This window comes from Adiantum capillus-veneris, chromosome 23, assembly GCF_014529385.1.
Source record: "Adiantum capillus-veneris isolate H3 chromosome 23, ASM1452938v2, whole genome shotgun sequence".
NCBI lineage: Eukaryota > Viridiplantae > Streptophyta > Polypodiopsida > Polypodiales > Pteridaceae > Adiantum > Adiantum capillus-veneris.
Window position 1 is genome coordinate 109604024 of NC_140953.1, and position 6146 is coordinate 109610169.

The 6146-nt window shown below is 45.8% G+C and overlaps 1 pseudogene; it reads right to left on the reverse strand.

Moving 5' to 3' along the window:
• Positions 1 to 3402: 3402 nt before the first annotated feature.
• On the reverse strand, positions 3403 to 4741 carry LOC147428349 (uncharacterized; annotated as a pseudogene).
• Positions 4742 to 6146: the final 1405 nt, after the last annotated feature.

Here is a 6146-nt window from a genome sequence, read left to right on the forward strand (position 1 = left end):
GGTGGAGCTTTCATCACTGATAAAACTGTTGAAAAAATAAAAAAAGGGGCGGATTCAGACACTTGGATTAGAAGGGGTGATGGCCTTCTAATCAAAATGATACTCTTTTACTAGAAACTTTGGGATTCTTTTTTAAGAAAATGAGAGAAAATACTTTAAAAAAAAAACTATGGATTAAGCTTGTAAAGTTAAAAAAAGTTTGTAAGATGGACATGGATAACAAATGGTATAGTCCATTGATACATGTAAAACACATCCAAGGCTAACTGAATTGTTGTCTTGTTTGGATGGATGCAGGTAAGGACTCTATCTTATCTTGGAAGGTTTTTTTGACTTTGGCAAGCTGTCCTCTGGATTACACACTCACTTACTATTCGGGAAGTTCATCTACTATCTGCTTACTGGAATGGGACCTGATTCTTACAACCATTGTACAAAAATAATTCTAAGACTGAGTTGTTTTTGTACTTATCTTTTCGTTTTTCTAAAGCCAGCTGTCTTTTGAATGTAAAAGTTCAACTATGTCTTATTATTTATGATTAAACACCTACACACACACACACATATCCAAGGGCTAATTGTATGTGTCTCTCTACCACTCTCCCCCTGAAGCACATGTGGAAGTGGGCCCTTAGCTCCGACCTGAGAGAGAGAGAGAGAGAGAGAGAGAGAGAGAGAGAGAGAGAGAGAGAGAGAGAGAGAGAGAGGGAGAGAGAGAGAGAGAGAGAGAGTCTCCCTCAAGCACACGTAAAAATTGGAGCTTAGCTCCCACCTCCACATGTGCTTGAGGGAGCGAGAGGGAGAGAGAGAGGGACACACACACACACACACACACACACACACACACACACACACACACACACATATCCCCCTTAAGCACATGTGAAGATGAGCGTTTAGCTCCCACCTTCACATGTGCTTGAAGGAGAGAGAGAGAGAGAGAGAGAGAGAGAGAGAGAGAGAGAGAGAGAGAGATGTGAAGGTGGGAGCTAAGCGCCCACCTCCACGTGTGCCTGAGGAACACACACACACACACACACACACACACACATATTTCTCTCAAGCACATGTGGAGGTGGGAGCTAGGTGCCACCTCCACATGTGCTTGAGGGGGATATATTTATTTATTTGTGTGTGTGTGTGTCTCTCTCTCTCTCTCTCTCTATCACATGTGGGGATCGGCGTTAATCTCCACCTCCACATGTGCTTGAGAGATAGAGAGAGAGAGAGAGAGTTACCTCCCACCTCTATAGATGGAAATGGTGCACTATGCTCTCTAGTGGCGGTGGGGTGCTCTGGATGCAGTGTGCATGTGGACTCACAAGCTAGCCCAACTCAACAAAATGAAAGAACAACCAAATGAAAAGATAGACAACAGAGACAATGACTCAATAATAGACAAGACACTCACAAGCCCTACAAGGCAGCACCCAATACATAACCAAAAAGATCATACAAAGACTAGTTTGTCTGTGGCCAACTTTGTCCAATCCACGACTATCAACAAGGTACAATGGGGATGTAGAGGAACACATGACTCACATGTCGAACTGCTGAAAGCCAAGGTGAAGTGCTCCAGGCAAGTGTTCCAACGTGACACAAGTGGACTCTAACTGGAACTATGGATAGACTCTTAAGAACTCTCTCTATATGCTACCTACATGCTCTATATATATCCACAAGTTAGGGGCATCGTCCGACCACCACACATATCTGATCCAATTGGAAATATCTAGCCAAGCTGACCCCTGGAAACTAAAATTATCCGCTAGTGGTGGCCTCGTAAAGCACCAGTCGCCTAGCTGGCCACTTGACGACCTAGCCCGCCGATCCTGGTCCATAATCGCCCCATCTACTAAAGAAGTGCTGTCTGATGGGGGGGGGGGGGGGGGGCACAGACTGGCCACACTCTAGATGATCAATATTACCTCTTTGGACAAGGTGGTTTGAGTGAGCCCCACCCGATGTGTCCACATTGGGCACCAGTCAGCGGTGGGCGATCCAAGAGTGCCCGGGCGCCCAGAACAAGGATGGTCCAACTTAAAGATGATGTCCTCTGGAGAACGTCCACCAAGGTGGCCATGCAAGGTGAGATCTGTGTAGCCTTGTAGCCATGCTATAGATGCTCGCCACTATTCCACTCATTGTCCCGAGAGTGGTGCACCAAGGAGTGAAAGTGTACTGAAAACTGAAAATTGAACCAAACAATGAAAGAAACTCTCGTGAAAGAAACTCCAACCGGGTAAGTACAATGGCATAAAAAAGGTGGGATGCACTAAGGATGCTGTTGCTTTGATGATTAGGAGGAAGAGGCTAGTGGTGACATGGGGTATTGCAGAAGAGAGTAGGGTGGAGGAGGGAAGTGCAGAGGGTATGGTGGGTACTACAGAGGGTAGTCTGGCAGTGGTGGGTAATAGGAAGGTATGGAGGATGGAGTGGGAGAGCCATGGGGAGGGTAGACCTGAGGTGTGGAGAGGTCCATGTAAGGAAATGGGTAATGTGGATAGTGGGCCTGGAAAGGGTGGAACTATAAAGGAGGACCTGTGGAGGCCACATTATGTGTAGGCGGAGTGGGTGGTAGAGATGGAGGTACTGGAGCTGTAGGTAGTATGGGTGCTAGTGTAGAGATGAGTGAAGAAGCGAGCTGTGGAAGCGAAGGTACTAGAGTCGATGACAAAGGGTAAGTGAAACTGCCTATCGTAGACTCTACTAGGCTACCATGTGCTGCTGCTGGTGTCGCCAATAAGGAGGAGCCGATAGAAGTAAGCGAGATGATTTGGTGAAGCTCCTGCAAGCTGTCTGAAGCGATCGGTGGTATCATGGGAGTGTGTATATAAGATGGTGTAGGTGATAAAGAGGATGAGTGTGCATGGGAAATAGTGGTAGAAGAAGTGAATGTTGTGGGAGAAAATGCAAGTGGTGTGAAAGTGGTGCCAAAAGTGGGGAGTAGGTGTGTGATGGGGGTGGAAAGTGTGGTGGTGTTGCAGTACCATGGTGCAGGTGGGGAAGCTGGGGGCGAGTAAGATGGTCAAGGTGGCTGTATGGTAAAAGAAGGCATACATGAGGTGACTGCTAGAGACAAAGAAACTGTTGGCTCCAATGATGTCGTCAAGGCTAACATCATGAAGGTGGTCAGTGCGCGCTCCAATGTGTCACTTGACGAAACATATTGCTATAGTGCTCCGCTAGTCGATGTATATCCTCTTGTAGAGAAGCAATGTGAGTGTCTTGTGTGGTAATGGTAGCTGTCTGGCAATTGAGAACCCGACAAAGGTCGAGGTTTTCTATCCCCAATCTCTCAAGCTCTAAAGTCTGAGTAGTGTAGATTTGGTGTATCTGGGAATGGAGGGACAAGAGCATACCAGTGTGCTCATGAACATGCATGGTGATGCTATGAGAGTCCTAGAGCACCCAATTTCGATCAAGGCGGACTGGTAGGCCAGGTGACTGAGAGGTTGAGATGGAGAATGCAATTGTGAATGGTGTAGTAGTGGAAGGTGTCTGGAGTGGTGCATCATGAGCCAGCTCTATAGGTAGTGTAGGATGACGATCTGTAGTGGTGAAGATGGGGGCCAGTGATCGTGGAATGTGAGAAAAATAGCATGAAATGTCATGTGCAGAGGTGTTTGACGGAGCACTGAAAAGTGGTGCAAAAGAGGTGAGGTTTTGTGACAAAGGTTTATGTGAGTGGGTGATGAAGGTGCCGGTGCGGTGAAAGATGGCTGGGCAGTGTGAGTGGTGGCTTGTGCACGTGAAAGTGAGGCGATGTGCTGTGACTCCGAGAAGGGAAGGACTCCAAGAGAAGATGGTGAATCTTGAAGAACCTTTGCCTTGAGGCGCATAGTCGTTGTGCTATGTGGAGGAGAAGCGGCTTTCCATTTGCCTTTGTCAAGGACAACAGGAATGGCTGATGTTGATGATGAAGGTGCGGAAGTTGCTAGCAAGGTTGTAGCCGAAAGGGGAAATGCATGTGCAATGCGTGTAGACCTAGATGCAGACTCAAGCTTTTCTATGTACCAGAGAAGTAAGGGAGTGGAGTAGCAACAAAAGCACCAATGATTATTTATTTAATGCCTATAGCGCTTTTCTCGATCGTGCAGGTGATTTAAAATGAGTTTGTGAAAGGGAAAAGTAGTGCTTGTGACTAGGCAACAAAATGCATCACAAATCCTGTGTGCTCGTTGAGGTTTGGGGTTGCTATTGGGCTCTAATTGTGCTCTAAACAAAAAATAGTAAGAGAGGATGTTGAAGACTTTTTTTTTTCTCTGCAAAGTTGCGCGAATAGGATTGGGGAATGGTGCAGATGCAGTGACCTTCCTGATGGTATCCCGAATCATTTCTAAAGTGATAGTGTGGCTAGACAAAGTGGTGAAAAATTTGGTGCATTTTTAAGTTGGAAATGTGTACCTCCAAGAGTAGCCGCCGCTAACGTAAAGATGCCGAGGGTGGAAAGATCAGCCGCACTAAAAATGGTGTTGAGGGAGTGGGAAGGGAGAGTGGTGTCGAAGATAAGCAACGGGTCCGGCTGGGTGGCACGGTTAGTCGAAAGCTCAGCGTTGGTGATGGAGGCTGAAGCCTGAGATGTGAGAGAGTCATCATCCATCTCCACGTCGGACTCCTCTTCTGCACTTGACTCCTCTTCTGTGGATGTTGTATGAGCTTCATCTTCTTCTTTTGGTAGTCCCTGAAAAGCGTCATCCTTTGGGATATGAAGGCGCACTGTTCTACCATGGCACAACATAGATTCACTTCAAAACTGTTCAAAATTCACACTTGAGTTGACACGGCCCGGCGTAGTTCGATGCCTAGAGATATTGGCCCCAAAGACTGGTGCCCCTTTCGGTATTTCTTTTTGTATTAATTTGTGTTCAAAGTACAAGAGAGTGGGATGGTTCTCACTCTCAAACTTTGCGTCCAGATGCTCTAAGAAGTGAGGGCCTTGCCCACTAATTTATAGGTTACAAGGGATGCCCAAAAGCAGAGCCCCAAAAGCAATAGTCAAAAGCTTCTCTAAAATAAAGCAACTAAGTCCAAAAGCTGCCCCAAAAATCAGCCAACATAAATCTGGGATTTTGTACGCTGTGCCACGCCATCAGCTCAGCTTTTTTTGCACCACAAATCCTGCCGCAATTTCCAAAAATCTGTACCAACAACGCATATGGCGGGGGTTCCTTACAGTATGCCACGTGTCACTGTTCGGGGGCCACTGTGGGTGTATCCGGGCATGCCACATCACTGGTTTGTTGACATACCCCCTCTTGAAAGCATTGTAACCACCCTTGATTACGCTTGCAAAACAGACAGAAGCCATAAAATTTCTTAGCAGACACTGATTGGTACTGACGCACTAGGAACAACACATCTAGCACATGTACCAATCAACAATCACATCATAGGACATCACTTGACATCACAGGACATCACTTGACATCATAGGACATCACATGAAAAATAACATTAAAAAATCATTCCAACCGCAGACAATGATTAATCGGCAACGTATTTAGCAATCGCATCTAGATCCAATCAGGACCTCTCATATGCCCGATTATCTAATCCTTATTGCAATCATGTCTATAGAGATTATCACACCGAAATGTTGCAGTCATTTTGTCTATCAGTTTCTGCACTTAAACAAGTCAAGTACAAATCAGTATCATACTATTGGAATTCCAGTTCATAAAGTCATTACAATAGAATACTGTCAACTCACAGTATCCTTGAAACCCAATAGGGACATCAGTGACTCTATTATAAAAAATCGGGGCAATCTGTTGGAAAAGGAGTGGAGTGACTCCCCTCTTGTGCAAGCCTGCTGCACCACCAAATTCCGCCCATGCTAAAATCGGGGTTCTATCAAAGTAGACTATGCTAAACTGAATGCTTCAAGGTAAAGGTTCACAATCTGAGGAGTATCCGCCAGGTCCTCCTCCTCCATCCACTTTGCATCCAATGCGGGATAGTTCTTGAATTTAACCTAGAACCGCCTTATCGCTTTACCTTTTATCTTTCTATATTTATGTGCCAATATCTGTTCTTGAACGAGTATCTCCTCACTTTCCTCCACTTCAGGTTGCTCATCTGGCTCCCCATCATCAGGCACATTGAATTTAAAAGGCTTCAAGAGACTCACATAAAAAGCATTG